A 19928-nucleotide genomic window follows, 5' to 3' on the forward strand; every position below is an offset into this window, starting at 1 on the left:
AGGATTACCAATGGGCCAGAGAGATCAGGATCCCCTCTTGCAAAGGTGGGTGGAGAGTTCCTTTAGTTATGACCATCATAGTGAGCCAACAGCGTGGCCGAGTGGCCCCTGGGCTAAGAATAGATCTTCTTCTTTCAATCCCCATTGCTTGGAAGAGCTTAGATCCTGTAACAGTATGGATCAGAGAGCATGTTTGAACTTGGGCTTTTCTAACTCTGAAGCCCACCACTACACCATTCTCCCTTCCTTTCTGAAGTAATATTTCCATGGCGTAGTGCTTTTTTCACTCGCTTTCAGCTTTCCATTCCTCCCTCAGGCACAAAACTAAAGTATTTTTTTAAAAAAATTAAGCATGGAAACAATTTTGGCCACTTTCTCTAATTGTTCGCCCGGTGTCCAGTGGGATAGAATTTCACTGGGAGGTGTCATGCTAAGTAGGACTCATTTTGTGACCTCTGGGGTTTCTGCTCTCTAAAGAGGCCCCCGTTTCCCTCACATATCTCAAGATGCTTTACGGCAGCCTTTCTTAAAGCTCAAGTTGACGCCTCATTCGGGGCCCGTGTCACGGTCTCCGTTCCCTCCGTGAGTCAAAGGAATTCAGGGGCAACTCTCTTAATGTTTCCTGGCATTTTGCAGGGGCTTAGCCTCCATGGGATGTGACAGACCTCAGACTGAGAGAGATATTATATTGGACAGGGTTGTGTCAACAGGCCACTAAAACAAGGAGTTAATGTAGCCTAATTTATCTGGGGGGGTGGGGGAAGGAGAAATTTATTCACCTAGTTGTTGGCAGGAATGTTGACATCCAAAACGTTATTGGATTTCCACACACACACTTTTCAAACAACCGTATTAGTGTGTCACTTTATTATCTACATCTGTGGCTCTCTCAACCCGTCCTTCATCGGTGGTTCATGTTCCACTTTATCCGTGGAGTCTTTATTCATTCCTTGACTTGGAAATAATCTCTTCGTTAACTGATCTCATAGCACTTTGTACTCTTCATATTAAAGAATCACAAGCTACGTTGATTTGTATTCGTCTGTGTTCATTTTATCACAATTAAATTGTAGTCTCTTTCTGTCCAAGGGACAAAATTGCACTGATCATTGTGTTTCCTCACCTGCCCTACTTTGCAGGATTCTGTACATAGAAAGTTAGCAATTGGAGCAGCTAGAAGTTTCAGTGGATAGAGCACTGGTCCTGAACTCAGGAGGACCCAAGTTCAAATGTGACTTCAGATACTTAATACTTACTAGCTGTGTGACCCTAAGCAAGTCTCTTACCTCTAATTGCCTCGAAAAGAAAAGAAAAGAAAAAAGAAAAAGGAAAAGGGAAAAAAAAGTAATCATCAGTCTCCCATCCAATGAGTTGCCAGGTCTTATCAGTTCCACCTTTACAAGAATTTTTTTTTTTCCTTCCACTAACATAGTCATTCAATTTATTCCGGGGCACATCCTTTTTTGGTCTGGACTATTATAGTAGCTTCCTAAATAAATACCATTCTTACCATTCACTCCTTGCTAAAGAAAGGTCAGTGGCTCCCATCTAGGACAACTATTAATTCCTCTATTTGGCACCTTAAAAAGCATATTGAGGGGTCATATTATCCAGAATTCATTGTTTTGTTTTGTTTTGTTTTAGCCTTTAAGGTTTCTTCTCTTTCTAGAGAGCCATCCAAAGGCTTTTTTTTTTTTTTTTTTTTTTTTTTTACAATCTTTTTAAAGCTCAGGTTGACAGCTCATTCAGTTGCTGATGATGCAGCCTCTCTCTTCTGAGACAGAGGAGTTTAGAGGTTTAGAGGAAATTCTCTTAATGAGACCCCTCCCCCAACTCCAGCCAATCTTCCCATTCTCATTCACTCTATGCTCGGGCCAAACAAATGTAACCATTCCCCCCTACACACACTTTTGGTACTTAATCTTCTTCCTTATGTGTTTGCTTGCCTGGAATATACCCTTGTCTCAATACCACCCTCAGAAGTCTGAGCTACCCTCAAAGCCCAGCTGATGTCTCAACTCCCATGGGAAATATGTCCTGTAATCTGTACTTGTTCTCGCACTTTCTTTCCTTCTGAAATGATCATATATAGGCTTCTCTGCACACAGGTTGTATTTGATACCTCGCTAGGAGGCTGGAAGCTCCAGGAGGGCAAGCTTCGTTAACCCCCAGCACAGCAGAGAATACAGAACAGTCACTGCACAAATCCTCACTTCCCTGGATTGGAATGGAGAAAAGAGGCTGAGTTCCAAAGTAGCTTTCGGAAGAAGGCAGATTATTGTGGGCAGGAACCCCATGAGCAAGGTGCTGCTTTTGTCTCTGAACTGGGTTGCGATCAACTGGAGTAGGCATTTTGGACACCACATAGGAAAGTCTTCAAGGCCTACAGTGTATGTTTTCCTGAGCATAATTCAATTTATTGCAATAAGGGGACTTTAAGTGTCTCGCTTTCTCCATTCCAAGAATTCGGATTTCCACTTAGTACCCGGGCATTGGGCATGCTGGCTCCCACTCCTTAAATGGTTCCATACTCATGCCCGATCCTCAGAATGAAGGCAACAGCAGGAATAAAGGGGTTCTTTGTGGGAGATTTGAGAGAGTAAAAGCCCTTCTTTGACATCTTTTCCTCATCTCCTCTCAGCTGGGTGACGGCAGATATCAGTTCAAATTCAGGTGAAGTGCTTTGGGAGTAGACTTTTTTCTGCTCACTTTCTCACCATGAAATCTGAATTTCACACATTTATAACATGGCCTTTTAAGGAGGGCTAGAGGTTCCAGCATTTAGGTCTGGGTCAACCATACCTAATGCTACATCCTGTCCTTTTAAAGGCCTAAGTCACCATTTCTTCCTCTCTGCAACCCATCTCTCGCCTCGTCCCCAGTCACTTAAAATAGATTAGAAGGTTCCTTCTGGACGTTCCTGCTCCGAGACCTTTCCGTCCTGTCTCTGCTCATTTCCAGAGGCATCCCTTGTGCGGTTTATCTTGTATTATATTACTTGTTTATTTATTTACAAAAGCGTATCGTATGCTCCACTGGGCAAGATGCCATTCTGGGTATTTTCCAGAAAATTAAAAACATAAATTGAGTAGAAATGGCCAAGGCCACAGAACAACGGAGGTCTTTTAGCCTCCGCAGAGAAGGCTGCCGGAGAGGAGGCAATTACCTGCAAGTCTTGTTCTCCTGGAGGTGGGTTGTTTCTAACAGGTCCCCATTCACCTTGGCACCTCCCCGAGGAGTTCTTAGCCGCGAGATTTCTTTGGCTGCTGAGGGACTGGCAGCCAGAGGTTAGCGCATTCCGAGGGCTCGGTCTGTGAGTCTGCTGAGGGCTCTCACCTTCCTTGACTCATACTTAAGTTTCTGAATTTCCACCTTTCCCAGGGCTGAAAGGAACTCTTGAAGAAAGCAAGTCTCTATTTCCCCCCAAAGTCTCCCCCAGTGACAGCCCCTTTTCACTCACAAGGCCTGGCATCCGGATAATTGCAACAGAAACGCCCATTATTTGCCAATGGGTTAAAGGTCATCCACATCCGAGACCTCCACACTGGGCCGATCCTCACAGTCTGGGAGTTCAGACCTAAACTCTAAAAATTCTAGTCCAGAATGCCGACTGTCAGCCGACGGCGTTTGTGCTGCTCCTTCTTGCAGACTGACTCCGAAACGGCCTCCACTGAAAGAGGGAGAAGGAGTAGAAAACACCAGGAGACTTCAAGCCTCCCCCCCACCCTGAACTTTAATTAGGATCCAATGGATGAGGCACGAGTAAAGTCATCAGAGAAGAAAGTCTGCTTGGCCAAAGCAGAGGAAATGGATTTGGGGAGGGTGGCCCATGGATTGAGGAGAGCTCAGCTCTTCAGAGGGGGCTGCGGTACAGGTCCCAGATCGGTCCCAGCTAGCATAGCAACTGAGTCAGTCCTGCCCACCAAGCCGTCTCAGAAAGTTGGGAACTTCTGGAAGAAGAAACCCAGCCTCCTGTATAGAGTACAGCGTTAGCAAAAGCTAGAGCGGCCTCCCAGGTGGGACCTAGAAAATCCTCTCCTGTTCCAAAGGGAGCTCTTTGTAAGGGCCTTTGCTCACTGATGTGCTTCTCGATAATTTAGGATTGGAGTTTCCTGAAGCATCGAGCAGCTAACGACCTGCCCGAGGTGACCCCGCCAAAACCCGGCAGAGCCTAGACTCAAATATAGCCCCTCCGGACCCTGGGTCAGCTCTCTGCCAACTCTGACGATTCTCATTTGCCCTCCGCTCTCTGATCCGAGCCCTGCCTTCTACCGGCTCCATCATATTGCTTCTCCGGGAATAGATCACGCGATCCAGAATCTCCAGCCAAAACGGGCTTCGGCAAATCTCCAGCCACCGGGCCCAACTCTCTCGCTTTCTAGGTGAGAAATGCGCACCCCAAGTGCCATCCAGGAGCTCACACGGCAGCAAGCAGCACGGGGGACAGGAATCCAGGGCCTCGGCCGCCATGTGGGCGCCTGAGGCTTCCGCTTCTCGGATCCCTTTGCAACAGCTGCCCTGCCCAGGCCATCTCCCCCTCCCCGGCTCGAGGAGACCTTCTCTATGGTCCCCCTTCATGTTGTCCTCAGAGCCAGCCCCGGATCCCAAAGTCAAAGTCTGCACCTGAACCAGTGTCTGTAGAAAACCATCATTTCTCAGTGAACCTAATTAAGTGTTTTGGGGGTGACAACAAAGCCCTCGTCCCGCCACAGCAGAACCCGGTCAAGAAGCGGCAGGAGACGCCGCGTGAACCAACAGCACCACATTCCACGTTTTCAATCACTTCCAGGAACATGTTTAGGCTGGAGATGATGTAAAGGGGGGGGGGGGGAAGGAGGTGGGGGAGGAGTACCTGTCTGCAGCACAGTGCCGGTGATGGCCTTGACAGGACAGTTTTCAAGGCTGGGTTTGGGGGCTGGGGAACGAGAGAAGAGAGGACTGGCTTCGTTAACCCTTCCCTTGCCAAATGGGGATTCTAATTCAATAGAGACCCGATTTTCTCACTAGTCCTGGACTCCACTACAATCTGATTCTAAGGTCTCCTCCCACCACACAGCGTGAGCCTGGATCCTTGAAGCACTGAGTCAGCTCACAAACATTTATTGAGCACCTACTCTGGGCCAGACGTGGTGCTGGGAATTCAAAGGATGGCAAAATCTCAAGATGCTCCCGGTGTAAGGAGACAAGGAACACATGGGGCACTCAAAGTACAGATGGGAGGAATCAGAGGTAAGCAGCAGGGGAAAGCACTGGCATGAAAAGCAATTGGGAAAGGCTTCCAGGAGGTGGGATTGCAGCTAGGATTACAGGCTGAGCCAATGGAGCACAGATAGAAGGGTCTGAATATCAGGTTACCGAGGGCCTGCGGCTGCTAGGACCAACCTTGCTCCATCAGAGATGCTCAGCACCAGAGGCTGGACCACCACACAATCATGATCTTCACCATAGCAACCAGAGTAGGCCAAGTAGCTGGACCACCACACAATCATGATCTTCACCATAGCAACCAGAGTAGGCCAAGTAAGATAGGGAAGATGCTCCCAGCTGCACATCTAAGGGAGGGGCCACATGGACAAATCAGGAGCCCGATCTTTGGCTGATTCACCAAACTGTTTATGTTTAGGAAGCCTGGAGTCTGTTTTATTAACTTTCCTGTAACATTGAATCCTTTTCAGAGTATCATTCCTCATTAATCATTTCTAGTCAGTGACTTACCTTGTTCCAATGTTCCAGGCACCATGCTAGGTATTAGCAGGAGAAGCAAAAGATACAACGATAATCCGAGATTTGGAGCTAGAGGAGACCACAGAAGGAACTCGGCCTAACTTCTATTTTCTAAGTGTGGAAATAGAGGCCTAGAAGGATGAACTGATCATGCCCAAAGTCCCACAGGAAGTAGACAGAAAGACTAAGATTCTTCCCGTGGGGATTTCTGCTGGAATTCCTATTTTTGAGGAAGGACCAGAGGCTTACCCCACCCTTCCCTTGCTCTCCCGGACTGCTTCATCACTGTTCTCCCTATGACCACAAGGTTACCTTCCTACCACCACTCTCAATCCCCCTTTATGAGTTGTCTCCTTCATCAGAATATTAGCTCCTTGAAAGCAAGAACTAGGTTTTATTTTCGTTTTGGTTTGATTTTTGCTTATCTTCATATCTGTATTTTTTAATACAATGCCACCACATACTAGGTACTTAACAGATGCCTGCTGGCTGACCAGTTTACCCATCGCCAAAGCTATTCCCAGAGCCCCTCCTTTAGCATCTACAATGGTTCCTATAGCCTTGGACTTCTCAACCAATATTCCTCCTGCATCCTTGCTTTAACAAAAATCTCATTCTTCTCTAAGGTTGCCAAATCCACTGCAATCTTTCCCACTTCTCTTCTCACTCTATGACTTGGGGGTGAAAAAATGTCTTATTTTGCCAAACATTTACTTCTCAACTCTTGCTCTATCATCATATCTGAATGACTTTTTTTGCACTGCGGTCTATGAGGTCTGTGGGTGGCTCACTTTGCCTCTCACTGCTGATAGTATTTCCATTCTTCTAGGTCATTCTCCAAACCCCATAGCTGTCTAGAATATATGGCTCCCTCTTGCTCACTCTGATTCAGGGACATTACCCCACACCCTTAGCTTCTCCTTCCCATATTCTTCCTCTTCTCCTTGACCATTTGGGGGTATCTTCCCCAAGAGTTAGCTCTGTGTCCCCTTTTCTGCTGCAATTTCTTCCTTGGCAACATCATTCAACCCTATAGCTTCCTATGTGACTCCCAGCTCTAAAACTACAATCCTGATCTGCTTTAATTTGCAGAAGTACATCCCTAATTACTACAGCACAGCTCAGCCTACCTGCCCCACTAAATTCTTATCCAAAACAAAACTTATGTTCTTTCCCCTTGATTGGTTCTTTCACGCTACTGTTATCTCTGACCAGTAGCACTGACACTTAGCTAGGTCCCCATTTTCGCAATCACTTTTCCTGCAGAGAGTCCTGGGTATCCCTCTAGAATGTGATCTCCTAGAGGGCAGGGACTAGCTGGCTTTAGTCTTTGTATCCTCGGTAGCCGGTGGGATGCTTTCCAATACATTTAATAATTGTTTGTTGGGCTGAATTGAATTGGACTTAACTCTGATCCTCTCTCTCCCTCCTTCCGGAAGTCCAGTAGTTGCCAGATCCTGTGCATTTTACCTCTACCATTTCTCCCCCGTTTGTCACTACAGCTGCCACTCTACTCCGGGTCATAATCCATAACTTCCTTTGTCATATATTCTCCCTCTGCTACAGCATATTACTGACAGCATAATCTTTATTATCCAAATAATTGGATATTCATCGCATTATTCCTCTCTTCCCAAATCCTCAGAGGCTTCCTATTCCCCACAAAGCAAAATTCAGACTCTTCTATCTCACCCTCATGAGGCACAAGACTACCCTTCCAGCTTTCTGCCATATTGCTCCCTTCTGAGTTCTCTTTGAGCCAAACTGGATCAGAAGCTCCGGGGTCCATTCCCAACTTTGTCACTTCCTGGGTGTCTGACCAATTGGAAATGGCCTTTCCCCCTCTCTTTGCCCTGTTCCCTCATCTGTGTGATAGGGATTGTATCCCCTGCCCTAAGAAGCCCGCAGGACAATCGGGAGGACAAGATCCGATGCTGTGGGACCCTCCTTTGTCATTTTATCAAAGTGCCACATAAAGGAAAGCTGCTGTCACCGAAGGGCCCGACCAGCGATTCCCAGACAGGGAGGAAACGCAGGCAACAAAACGCACCCTGCGATCCATACATTTTTCCCCCTTGTGCCTGAATCGAAGATACTGCAGAAGCTTCCCAGTGAGCAAATATTTGCTTCAATTATTCTATTTACAAGTCCAAAAATATTCTTCTGTTGAAGTCTGGGGAAAGGCCATCGCTCCAAAACCATTTTGAAGGGCGTTTTTACATAAATGAAACTCTATGCGGGCATGGCAAGTAAAGTGCTTGATTAATAAAGACTTCCACTGTTTTCCAACACAGATTCCGTGCAGGCTTATTTGAAAGCAACCACAAGTGGAGAACGCTTCGCAGCTTCCAGTCACAAGGGGGTTGTGTATTTCATTCCTGCTTACTTTGGAGCGGGGGTAGGAAAGAAACACGACCCGCAGAAAGAAGGCTACATTCAGTGACCCTACCCCTCGAATCAATTGGTCTGATGGGAGAACCTTCCCCCCCTTTGCTACTGTTTTCTTAGTTTTTAACCTTTTCATACTTAATATTTCTCGAAATACCGTCTTGATGGAAAAAATGAACAACGGGGGACTGCAAGCGCCCCTCTGCCCAGCGGCGGAATTTCTAGGTCCCAGCCTGCTTCAGCTGAATCTCGGCGATCCCTCGGAGCTGAAGGCTGCCCGGAGCGGCCGGGCCCCAGCTACGTCGCTCTTGAGCTACTCGGTATACTTTCTTACTTGGGAACCTAATTGCAGCCCCCAGATTGAAGCGAGTCCTCCTGGGCTCCTGGTGCTACTGCCACAGCCTTGCTCGCAGTAGCCAGTTCACAAACATGTGCTGAACTGAAATCATCAGACTGTGGAGCTGGCGGGTATCAGAAGGAATGAGGCCCGGCCCACAACTCCGGTTCTGAACCCACACTGACTTGAGCAGGCGCTCGCGGACCAGGGTCCTATCATCACCGCAGGTTGGAGCCGAAAGTGTCCTGGAGATCGTCTCAGGACAGATTATGGGCCTTTGGAACAGGGAAGGATGTCGGGGAGCAGCTTCTCGAACCACAAAGGAAAAGCAGAGGCTGGGACTGGGAGGCCGGCTCTCCCGCTCACTGCCGTGTGACTCGGACGGGGACACCGTCTCTGGGTCTTCGCTCTGAACTATGAAAGAGGGTTTAGAACTGAAGTCAAGAAGGTCCAGATTTAAGATCTGCCTTGGCCACATACGGGTACAGGACTATAGGGAAGCCCTGAACATCCTCGTGTCCCAGGGAATTCTCTCAAAAAATTCTACAAATGGGCTGGCTAATAAATGGCAGGGATTCTCTTCACTAAAGGAAACACAAAAATGAGAGACAGGGGGAGAGACAGAGACAGAAAGAGACACAGAGACAGAGAAAGAGAGAAGGGGTAGAGAGGAAAAGGAAAGAGAGAAGGCGGATGGGGGGAGAGAGAAAGAGAGAGAGAGACAGAGACAGAGACAAACCTGGGCTGTGCTTCCACCTCATCTTCAGTCTTGTATTAGCCTTTAGTTCAATTTAGCTCAACAAGAATTTGTTAAGTGGCTCCTATGTGCAGGGTAGAGCTTTAGATGCTGGGAACACAAAAGTAAAAATATACAAAAACCCCAACCCCTGTTGCGCAAGCTCCTCTCTCCCTCCAAGTCTCAGACCATCACCACCTTCTGGGGAAGGTGTCTCTTGCTGGCCCTGCTCTCTCCCTCCACAGACAGCCCTCCTTCTTTGTGCATACGCCATAAGTCCAATAGAGATGAAGCCCAAATTGTTTCCTCTGAGGCTCCCAGGATCACTGGGACACAGGCAGAGCTGCAGACCAAAAGGTCACTCCAGTCTGAAGGCGACTTCTAAATCGCCTGTTTTAACATTTTCATTTTATAATTCAGGAAACTCAGAAAGGAAAGGGACCCAATGGAGACAAGGGAAATCTTCCAATTAGAGCTCAAACTGAGATTAGATCTATGATCTCCTCACTCCCAATTTAGCATCTATTATGTGCAAAAGCCAAGTGCCTGGTGCTTTCCTTGGGGCATAGGATGGTGGAAAGCAAAGACTTTGGCTATCAGGCTTTAGTTATTAGCCATTTGAGTGTAGACAAGTCAGTTAATATCCCTGTGCCTCAATTTCCTGATCTATAAAACATGTTATATCAATAGATCACCAAAGTCCTTTCTGTCTCTGACAATCAGTATGGGGGAGAGCTGGCTAATTGCTGTGGGGAAATTGGTCTGAAGTTTGAGAGCATTGCCTCTGAACAAGCCAGAAGTGGCAGGCAGGAGAGCCGACGCCATCACAGGCAACACAGAGAGGGAGAGCTTCTGGGAGCGAGCTCTGGAATAGCGTATGCAGTTTGGGCCACCCCAGCTGAATGATGGAACCGAAAAACCAGAAGCCATTTGAAGAAAGGCAAAGCAGGATGGTGAAGGATTTTGAGTTCATGCTATAGGATGATCATTGTCTAAAAAACAATGGATGTTTCTGCTGGAGAAGGGAAGGTACAAGGACAGCCTTGGAGGGAAGCCACATGGAAATCTGGGTAGACTCGTTCTGTTTGACAACAGGAAGGAAAAGGAGGAGTGACTGCAAAGTTACAAAGATCCATAGAGGCCTAAAGTCAAGAAGGAAAAAAATACTTTTCTGAAAGTGAAACAGACTGCCCGTGGGGGGAGATGCTGGGGACCACTTGTCCCACGGGCAGAGCAGGCGTCCTTTTCTAGGGAGGAAACCATGGACTAAATAGTCATTGGGGCCACTTCTAGGTCAAATGGCATGGTGTACTACTAGGAAGGAGTCTAGGTTTCAGAAAAGAGGGAAGGGGGAGGTTACAGAGGGGCAGAGAAGTGAAAAGGAGAGCAGATACTGTCAAAGAAGACCAGCTAAGAACCAGGAACCAGAAGTAAAAGATGCAAAATGGAGATGGAGAGGAGAAACAGAGAAAAAGTCACTTTACTAGGGTATTACACAATACAACTAAATCAATGAAGGCTTCATGAAATTCTTTTTGTTGTTGTTACATCATTTTTTAAAATTTTTTGACCATAATGGCTTTTTATTTTCAAAATACATGCAAAATACATAGTTTCCAACATTCACCTTGCCTTGTGTCCCAATTTTTTCTCCCTCCCTTCCCCCAAGTTCCTTTCTCTAGACAGCAGAAAATCCAATATACTTGATGAAATTGAAAAGAGTAATTTCCTTTAAGATGGAATAAGAAAAAAAAAGGTGAATGAAAAAAGAGGTAGGATTAGAGAGAAAAAAAAGAGAAGAGAGGCAAAAAAAGAAAGAAATACAGGAGGTTTGGAAATCAATTTTGCCAGTCATCTCTGCATTCATTCTCATTTGGATCTATAAGAACTCCTGAACATTTCCTCACCTTCCCAACAAGTTCTTTCCACTGATCTTTAACCCAACTTTGAGAGTGTGACCACGCTCTCTTTCTTTGTCCGCTAGATCTGGGCAACTGTGGCGTCCGGGCCTAATTCATTCTTTTGTTCGTTTGACAAATCTTGATTGAACACCAGATGAGTCAAGTACTGGGGATTCAAAGAATTGCAGGCGCAGTCTGGGCCCTCAAGGATGTGAAAAAGACTAGGTACGCACACAAATGGCCAGAGGGCAAGTTATCATGTGATCAATGCCATAACACAGTGACAAAGTGAGCTAAGAGGACAGAGAATGGGGAGATGATCCCCGGCTAAGGCATGTGTAATGGTTAAACAAAGAATTTTCAAAGTATTGACCCAAGTAAAGCCGGAAAATCTTACATCTCTTTCATATGAAAAGCCTCTCACTGCAAAGAAATGCAAAATATTTAAAGACTCTTCTAGGATTAAGAACAGGATTAATACAGTCCAAGTCCTGGATTAGCACGAAAGTATAATAACAGCTGCTTAACCGGTATGATTAAAGTATACAAAAACTTGTTTGAAACATTATTCGCCATAGAACAAGACTCTCCATGAGGTAAGTCCTTCTTGGGTACCACCCAAGGGAGCTTGATTACCGAAGCACAAAAAAATGACCCCGTTTACATGATGACTCGCTGATGCTACAGTCTCCCGGAACAATCACTGCTAGCAATAGGATCCTGGGCACTTTGGGGGGCTGTAGAAGAGTCAGGAGCTGCCATCCCTAAAATCAGCCAAGGCAGCTAGGTGCACAGGGGACAGAGTGCCAATCTGGCAGCAGGAAGAAATCTGCCATGACCAGCTGGCTATTCTACCCATCTACACTCTTTGCAGTCAACCTCGTGTAGTAGTGAGGGTGACTTCTCAAAGAGGGTGCCATGATCTTTATCATGTCCTATCTCACACAAGCTGCATCACTACATACTCTTATCTCCTTTGATCAGAAGAGGCATAGTTCTCCAACAGCCAGGATGCTGGAACACAAAAAGCATTAATTTGGGAATGAAAAAACCTAGGTTCAATCCCAGCTTTTCCTCTCATTAGCAATGCAACCAGGAGCAAATGACCAGGTAGCTGATGCCCTTCAGCAGGGGACTGGATCAGATTACCTGTAATGTTTCTAGCTCCATATTCAGTGTATCTTTGTATTATAAACTGGAAAATTTTGGAGTTTACAGGCCCATCTGAGAACCAGAATCCTTAAGTGAGGAGAAATTCATCTTCAGAATGAAAACTTGTTATTTTTTCTTACAATAAACCAAGAGTATCTAAATCAAGAAACAGGCTGCTCTTTGTACAAGTCTATCTACACTATTGAAATATCCAAGGTTTTAAATATTGGTATAATTCTTACCGCTAACACTTCAGTGGAGCGTTAGGAGGAAGAGTGTTGTGAGAACCGTCAAGCCTTAGAGAAATGTTATGAAAGAAGCTACTTGTTCAATTTGGGGGCCTTCAGCGAGGGTCTAGCTCCTGCTCTTCTTACGTCTTTCGAATGCCTGCCAGACATTCTCTGGGACTATAACATCTCCATTAAATAGGGATGTGGCAAAGATAAAGATCTCTGGGAAAGGGCTGCTGAAGAGGGTGCGAATGTGTGTCCATCTGGTGTATGAGAAAGGAAAAAATGGAAGTCCTGAAAATGAGATGCAGATGCCATCTGAGAACCACAGGACTCCTTCATTTATCGGGGGTGTTCAGAATCCCAGCCCCGGACATAGCTCTTTCTCTGAGGTGATTCTCCTGAAAGTACTTTTAGTATTCTCTGACACACCATTGCTGGTGTCGTCACATACATAGAAAAGAAAATGGGAACCCTGGGATTTTGTGTTTTATTCTAAGAAAATAATTCTAGGAAAAGGCCTAGATCATGTATAATATGAAACTTCCCTAAGAGATCAAGTGCCTTTGCTCCTTTGAATTCACATATTGGGTAGCAGAGTCAGAAAGATAGAGAGACACATAGAGAGAAGGGGGGGTAAAAGAGAGGAGGAGATGGGGAGGTGAGAGAGAGGGAGGGATGAAGGGAGAGAGAGAGTGTAGTGTTGAAATTCAAGTAAATCTAAGCTCTTTCCCTTTTGAGGAGAGGAAGGGCTCAGTCCATTATAAATTGGAGTATCAGAACAGGACCTGGAGGAGAAGGTCATTTGATATCTCTTACAAAAGGCATGAGAAATTTCTGTGCTGCATCTTTTGGCTTGGACAGAAGTCTGTCCTGCATTTTTTGTACTAGGAAAGAAGCCCTTTTCTGTATTTAATATCTTATTGCCTGAAGGCCTGCAGTGGAGGTGGAGGCTCATTTGAAGAAAAATGAAATGAACCAACTATTGAGGTTCAAGGATTGCCTTGCAGGATTATGAAACAAAGGGATTTTATAAGGAGCCTCCCAAATATGAAAAGCTTCCTTTTTCCCATCTCATCTTTTCTTTGGGAATACTTTTGATGTAGGCAAAGATCACTCCTATGGAATTTTTACAGAGATGGGAGGTGAACCCAAAGTTTACTTTGGTGAAGATAACAACAACAACAACAAAAATGCAGAAAGTTACCACCTTAGATATTTCTTATTCTTTTGTAATCTGAGCTTGACATTCATTCAGTTTCATTTTTTGTGATATTCAATAGGCAACGACCTCTGCCTCCCTCTTAAAATAGCCAACATTAACTGAAATGAAGAACCTACATAGCCCACAGTCTCTTGTCCTTTTAAATCTCAAACCATATTGTCCAATACTGTTTCTGCCATCCTCTCTTATGATCACTTTTGCACTCAAGTCACTGAGTATCTATTCAGTTTATCTGAAAGACTATATGAAAGTTCTGAGACTTTGTTGATTTTTTTCACTTTTTGTATTAGATGTTGGCGGATAGACTATAACCTCATTTATCCTTATCATGAACGATGCAAAACAAAATGACTAAAATCTTCATGAAATCATGATTGTTACTGTTTTGGAATAAATGATGAACTCAACTACTGCGTGTCCCTCAAGATAATTTTATGTAGTTCTTCATGTCTTTATTTCTTTCATGTCTTTACTTATATCAATAGCATCCATGTGAAGATATTAGTTTCTCTCGTAGTGAACCAAATCTTTGGTCATTGAGAAAAGAATAGATGCTAAAATAACTTATAGATAAGCCTTGGAGTCAGGAGTTCAAATCATTAGACACTTATAGCTGTGTGATTCTGGGAAAGTCACTTAACCCTGATTATTCTCTTCAAAATGCTACAAACTAAAGAGAAATGAAATGAGTTCTGTGAAATGGATGAAGAACTGGACTCCCAGTCAGAAGACCTGAGTTCACATCCAGTCTCTGCCACACACACTGGCTGTTTGGCTTGAATTCAGCCAAGTCATTTAATCTCTTGGTGTGAATTACCAGTCTCTAAAACTATAAATTGCAGAGCACTTGTGGATCTCCATTGGTTGAGGAGTTTCCTCATTCTATAACAAAGAGGACTTTTGTGGGATCATAAAATGATTACTGTGATTGTTGTTATAATTATATATGATATGCAATAATAGTAATACTACATATTGATAGAGCACTTTTAAAATTCCTTCTTTATAATACAATGTAGATATAATAATGCTCAGAGAAGCCAAAGTATTCATCATAGGTCACATGGATATACAGTAATTGTCAACATTAGACCCCTCCCCATCTTTTCTCCACTGGATGTTGAATTGGAAAAACATCATTTTCTCACTAAAATATATAAATGACTAATAGTTACTTCACCTCTTACTCCCTTTTGAGTTATTTGATTCTACAAGAAATTACTTGCGTACCCCAGAGATTTAATCTTCAATGAAAGAATTTTAGGCAGCAGCAAGAAAGATCGTTTGGTCCAGAGCTCCCAAATAGTTACTTCAATCATCATGACATTAACGTACTTTGCCTATGATTCATATTAGCTCAGATCTCTCTGTCAGCATTATAGGCTTTCTACAGACAGTCTTCCCAATCATAATGTCCCCGTTAAAGCTACTTATGACTCTCCTCGAGACCAGTCAAACCCCTGAACATTCTATGCCATTGTTATTTTTATTCATTACAATGGGGTCTCAGTGTGTGAACCTCACTGGTGGCTTTTGTCCGTTTTAATCCAATTTGTGTCTATTTTTGCAATGGATCAGCTGTCACAGAGCCTTCAAACTTAGGGCTCCCCAGCCAGATGCACCCTCCCAGCCTCCTAATTTGGGGAGGACCAGAGGATCTGACCTCTGAGCCATCCGATGTGAAGGGCTTTCTGGCCTATATACTTATGTAGAAGGGAACTCCTTCGGAAAGCTCATCTCTCTATTTGTGAAGTATGCAGGCCTGCCCCAATGGCTAATGTGGTCAGCCGAGTACGTGCCTGTGGTCGCCTACATGTGTATCTCCGCGTGCCCGCGGGCCAGTGACAACAGCATCCCTGTGTGAGGAAAGTGAAATGGAGATTTGTGAACGCCGGTCATGAAAGGAATGATCTGTGTGGTGACTCCATCTCCAAGGGCACTGCGTGCCCACAGTCTCCCATCAGCCTGGAGGGCCCAAAACCTCTGCCTGAGGTGACAGAGCTCCAGGTGGGCACGATGCTATTTTTCCCTAAAGGAACACACTTTCCAAGATAATTAAAATGCAGCTTCATCTGCCCTGGTTTTGGTTCTAACAAGAGACATTAACCTGAAGGAGGAAGAAATTTGCTGAAAGATGAAAGTTTCCTACAGTAATCCACTATGGTTCTGTGACTTGTGAGAAGAAAGGTTTTAATAAAGAAAAGGCTTTATATAAAGCATAGTCCATGAGCAGAACCTTGAGAGAAGCGAGGGGATGTGCAAAAACTAAAAACAGGGAGATCGCTCCTAGCACAGGGAGTAGGAATCCGGACAAAGGCTCCTAAGTGGAGACGGAGGGCCGGGTTTGGGACTCATAAGCCAACCAACTGGACTTGAACACAGAATGGCTCAATGACCTTCATTCACTTGCAATCAGCTGCCCTTTGGCACTGACTTGGGTTCTTACCTCCACGGCGCTTTCTCCTGAAGGGGCTTGAAATGTCCAAAGACTCTTCAGTCCCATGTAGTCCCTGTGTCTTGTGGTTCTTCAGTCTCTCCTTCTAGTGAGAAAAAACACTTGCCATCAGCCCCTTGGCCAATAAGAGACCAAATATAAATGTACATATATAGCATGTATATTCATACACATGTATAGCATCTTTCTGTTATATTTAATACATATTTACTTGTTTATGTCAATGCTATCCTATCACATAAGAAATACTTCTAGTGCTAATGTATTACACACAGTAGGTACTCAATAAATGCTTGTTTAACTCTCTTCTTCCACAAACACTTATTGATGAAATGTAAACCCCTATAATGGGCTCTGTGGGAGACAGAAAGGTGCGTGATAACTTCCTTTTGGAAATCTCACTCCAGTACACAAAATAAAATATGCACCCAAGCAAATTTCATATGAAACAGAAGGTAAAAGGTCACTGACAGAGGATAAAATGTAATCGAAGCCTGAAGAAGGAGAGAGCACTTTGAGGTCTGGGGCCTAGGTTGGCCTATGAAGGTCCCTCCATGAATGGTATTTGAAGTGGGCTTTGAAGATGAGCAAGGATTAATGGGAGCAGAGGGGCACGGGAGGAAGGAGCGTATCCTGAGATAAGCGATCTTCTATTTTGGACTGTACACCTGGGGAGGATGGTGAGAGCTAAGGCCCGTTAAAGTTAAGTTAGTGCCAGATTCTAGAGAACCTTGAATGGAAGCCAGTTATCGAGTAGTTAACTGAGAGTCACTGAACTCTGTTGACAGAAGGGGATGTGCATTCAGAACTCTGCTAAATATGACAGCAGGATGGAGCGCACATTCATAAAATAAGAGAATTTGAAAACTTGACTGGAGAAATAATTGTGTTCCTACTTTTATCAGCGAACAGCTTTGTTGACCTAAAATAATTACAAAATTTTTCTGGATCCAAGTTTCTTCATATGTAAAATAAGGGAATTAAAATAAGTGACTTCTTATCTCCTTTCCAGTTTTAACATTCCATGGACTCTAAGTCAAGAAACAGCCATGAAATGCCTGCTAACTGCAAGGGAAACAAGGGATATATACACACATATATATAGTATCTATACTAGATAGGAAGATATACACATAGAGAAAAAGATACAAAGGAAAAGGAAACATATACATGTATACCTATATACAGCTATATCTATGTATATACATGCACACAGGTATATATATATATATATATATATATATATATGCATGTGTATATTTAGGTATATTTATATATCAACATACACACATATACATGTATACCTATATATTGATAGATATAGATATATAGATGTATATATATGTGTGTGTATATTATATATAGGTGTACATATATAGGTATGTGTATTGATATATAGGTGTCTATCTATATTAATATATAGATTACATGTGATTGTATGTATGTAAGTATATGTGCCTATGTATTAATATATAGGTATAGAGAGAGAGAATTATATATGCATACATTCACTTTTGTTCAAAAAAAGTATATAAATATATGTTTAAAGTATATATGCAGTATATACATTATATACTTTTTGTATATAAAGTGTGTATATCTATTTCTCTATCTGTAATATATCGCTAGTAGCCCAGTCAATAGAACTCTGGACCTGGAAATCAGAAAGAGTTCACTTTTTGAATTCAACTCTGCCCTCAGATACTAGCTGTATGACCCTGAGAAAGTCACTTAAGCCAGTTTGCCTCAGTTTCCTCATCTGTAAAATGAGCAAGAGAAGGAAATAGCAAATCACTCCAAGAAAACCCCACACAAGGTTATGAGGAGTTGAATACAATGGGAAAACAACTAAACAAAAACAATATGTTCACTAAAATTTGGGAAGAAAGCAGAAAATACTATTAAGGAGAGGAGGAAAGATTTCATGATCTGATACTTGAAGTAAGTTATGCATATTCTGGGAGGATGAAAAAAAGAGGGAATGTGGAGGAAGACTCATCCAAAGACGTGGGAGCCAGAAATAGGGTGCCAGGTTTTAGGAACAGGAAAAAGACTAGTTTGTGATGCACAATGTCTAAAAGGAGAGTCATGTGCAGTAAGCCTAGAAAGCTTAGCTTATAACAAGGGTGCAAGGAAAGAGGGAGCTAGTTCAGTTTGCAACCCAGGTGAAAAACAACAACATGGGTATCAGTTTCAAAACCTTAAGTGAGTCTTAATGGCACCTTGTCTGGATCGGTGGTGATCTGGCGGGAGTTATGGCCCTCAGAAACATGTCCTTTAAGGGGACACAGGCTAACTGACCCGAGTTCAGAGGAGAGCACCTAGACACACCTGAGTGTGAAAGGCAAGAGCTCCGAGGAAAGGGTGAGAGAACCGGGAATGCTCCTTGCAGAGAACAGACTACTGAGTTGAGTCATCCTGTGCCTGCCCGCACATAAGGGGATATTATAGACAGGGCAGAGATCCATTTCTCATATTAGTCAACAAGTACAGAATGAAAGTTAACAAGACTTCAGCTGTAGCAGCAAAACCTGAGGTTAAATATTAGGGAAAATGTTAGACCGCAGGGAGCAGTTAGGCAATGGAATCAACTGCCAGGAGTGACTCTGAAATCACTCTAAGTGGAGCCTTTCGAGGCAGGGACTAGACACTCATCCATCAGGGTCAATGGAACTCCTGTCCCAAGAGGGGGGTGGATGTGAGAGCCCAGAAATCCAAGGGACTGGGGGCTATTTATGCTAAGAAGGAATTGATTTACATAAGAAAAGATTTACTGCATATGTTCTCCACATCTTTTCAACTTAACATTCCCCATACACTTTTTTTTTCCCCATAAACTAACAAAAGGGATATTTATTCTCAGGCAAAATTATGAAGTACAGTGGGGGAAAAAAAAAAAAAAAAAAAAAAAAAGACTTGGAGTAAAAGACCTGAGTTCAAATTCCAGCTTTCCTACTTTTATTACTTTGTGATCCTGGGTAACTCACTTAACCCTGTTCTCCTTAGTTTCCTCATTTGTAAAGTGAGCTGGAGAAGGAAATGGCAAACCACTTCATGCTCTTTGTTGAGAAAGCCCCAGATGGGATCACAAAACGTTAAACAAGACTGAAAGGACTGAACAAGAACAAATAGAAAAGAACAAGTTACCTAGTTCATAAACTGTGATGCATCAGTGGAAATTAAATGAGATAAACCTAGAAAGGTAAGGTAGTTAAAGGATTTGAGGTTAGGTGATAGTATTGTCATATTAACTGGACTCCAAAACTCATCATTTATACGTCAATGTCAACTTAGAGGAAGGTCTGTTAGAAAAGTAACTTGTAATCCTATAGGAGTCAACTTTTTTTTCTTTAACTTTTTTTAAAGTTATCAAATTCATTTTCTTCATCTCACAAAAAATTACAGAACCCCTGTATCAATAAGAACAGTGAAGAAAATAAATCCCCACATTTTCACATCCAACAATGTGCTTCTTATTCTGCCTTTTAGTCCATTATCTCTCTGGATCAGTCCTCTGGAATCATGGTGGATCCTGTTATCAGAGTTATCAGAGCAACAGAATTGCTTGTTTTTTCCATTTATTAAAATGCTAAATGTTATTGGGGAAGTATTGTTGATCCCACAGAATCTGAGGAGCTTTACTATTACTTCCATTAAAATATTTCTAGTCCTGGTGAATCTGCAGATTTACCAATTTATCAATTGTTTTTCTCCATCTCTAAGGTTACTTCCATCTATGATAAAACAACTTTTTACTAATTCAGTGAGAGCAAATTTTTT

At 43.4% G+C, this 19928-nt stretch overlaps 1 long non-coding RNA gene across 1 annotated transcript in view; it reads right to left on the minus strand.

The window, feature by feature from the left end:
* LOC116419870 overlaps positions 1-19928 on the minus strand; it is a 236311-nt gene that overhangs the window by 203360 nt on the left and 13023 nt on the right. Inside the window, exon 2 of the long non-coding RNA XR_004230198.1 lies at positions 16140-16233. This is a non-coding gene — a long non-coding RNA (uncharacterized LOC116419870). The remainder of the gene's footprint in view (positions 1-16139; positions 16234-19928) is intronic.

Source organism: Sarcophilus harrisii, chromosome 6, assembly GCF_902635505.1.
Source record: "Sarcophilus harrisii chromosome 6, mSarHar1.11, whole genome shotgun sequence".
NCBI classification, from domain to species: Eukaryota; Metazoa; Chordata; class Mammalia; order Dasyuromorphia; family Dasyuridae; genus Sarcophilus; species Sarcophilus harrisii.